Source organism: Propithecus coquereli, unplaced genomic scaffold (assembly GCF_000956105.1).
Source record: "Propithecus coquereli isolate 6110/MARCELLA unplaced genomic scaffold, Pcoq_1.0 Scaffold19, whole genome shotgun sequence".
NCBI lineage: Eukaryota > Metazoa > Chordata > Mammalia > Primates > Indriidae > Propithecus > Propithecus coquereli.
In genome coordinates, this window is record NW_012143856.1 from 5,283,885 (window position 1) to 5,286,067 (window position 2,183).

The following is a 2,183-nucleotide window of genomic DNA, read 5'->3' on the forward strand; positions in this document are numbered from 1 at the left end:
AGGCGTGAGCTACTGCGCCCGGCCTGAATCTCTTATTAAATGGAGTTGCCACTTGAATTATTCTGAAATGTAATTAGCTCTACACCCTCTGAAGAACTAAGTATATTAAGTCAACATTGTGAGGCTTTAATACAAAGAAATTCTACCATATTTAATGCTCTTGGCAATACCGATAAATAGATAAAGTCTGGCAGTATAGTAAATAAAATTTAAAGCATGAATTCAGCAACACTATTTCTGTGTTAACATTTCCTGTGGCTCTTGTTCTTTGGAGCAGAACATTGTTAAGCTCCAGTGATTCTTCCTTCCCTGAGAACAGTCCCTGGCATACCAGGCTGGGCCTCCAATAACTCTTTTATTACCGCATCACCCTGCATCCTTGCTTTAGCCGAAAGGTCCAGAAGTAAACTCCGGATGTGAGCTCAGTGAACCAGATTCTTCTTTCTCTCTCGAGATTACGATATTTACAATAAATGGACCCAGAAGCAGGATATTGTTAAAGCTGAGTCTTTTGAAATGAAAATTATCCAGATAAGGCTTTTGAACAACCATACTGGGATGTAGAGTAATATACTTCCTGATTCTTCATTATCCATCTCTCTTTTCGTTTTAGCAGACAGCATAATATTCAAAAACTACATTTTCTAATTTATGCTTGTGGGAATCCTTTGTGCTGCTTGCTTTTGCAGCAATTGCATCAGACTGACTTTTGTCACTAGAGTGCTGTCGCAAATTTGAGTGCCATATGTTTGAGATCCCTGAATGTCTTAGATCTGCAAAACAGATTCTTTCGACCAATAATATTGTTAATGTCCCATTATTCACAAGCCTGATTTGCTTTTGGCTTCTGTCAGACAAAAGCTGAAGGGGTGAGGAAGAGGGAATGACACAGGTAGTATAAGTCTCTGTGTCCTCCATGATCCAAAATACATCTGTTCTGAGCACATGCGTGGGAAAAATATAAAGAATCTCTAAAGCTTAAAATAGGTTCAGAAAACAGTAAATAAAATAAAATGAAAGCTGATTCAATACATAAAGAACTTCTAGATCTTCTAATGCTGTTCAATATTGTTGCCATTAACCACACATGGCTATTAAGCACTTGAAATGTGGCTAATTTCGACTGAGAGATGCTCTTAGCATAAAATAGACACTGGATATCAAAGACTTAGTATAAAAAGAAAACCAATATTGTTTATGTTGATTTCATGTTGAAATGATATTTTGGATACGTTGAATTAAATGAAATACGTGATTAAAGTTAATTTCACCTGTTTCTTATTACTTTTTTAATGTGGCTACTTGAAAATTTTAGATTGCATATAAAGCTCATGTTGTCCTTCTATCAGACAGTCTGCCTCTAGACTCTATCAGAGGATATAATCCCATTCTTTAAAGGGAAAATGGGCAGCTTTTACTGATTCCTAAAAGATTTCTCCAGTATAGCTATCAAGTGATTACAAATGTAAAGTGCTGCAAAATGTAACCAACCTACACATGCGTAGTGAGTTTACGACTCTGCTCAGCCTCTCCTCATCCTGAAGTAGCCCAAGTGGGGATGACTGTGTCTCTTGTCTCAGGCCTTCAGCCCCCTGAGGGTACATTTAGCGTTTTAATCTTAAAGCTAAATTTCTACTGGTAGGAATAAAAATTAATGACATAACTCCATGCAGTAATTTATACAGGTGTCACAGACTTTTTATCAGGGCTTTTCCAGGATAAAGAAAATTATATCTTTTTATGCTATTTTTGGGTCAAGATGTGTCACTATGAGGTATTAGAAAAATCAAAGACCAACGATCTTGGAATGAATAGTAGAAGGTGTCTCATTTTTATAAAGATTGCAATAGACAGTGTCACAGACAACATGATAGCCCTTCCACATTTATAAATAAAATAGGAGATTTTTAAATGGTCTCAGATGTCCTATTGGAAATTTAATCTATTCCTTTCCAAAGTAACTTCTCTTTGATTCTTTGTTTCCAAACCTAGCTTCATTTTTCATTGCAGCACCTATCACTATCTGACATTATAATACATATTTGTTTACTTGTTTGTTGTCAATCTCCCTCTCTAGAATGTAAGCGTACTGAGGATGGGGACCTTGCGTTATTAACTGCTGTATCCCTCCATCAGTAACAGTATCAGATGCATATTTATTTTTCAATAAGTATATGCTAATC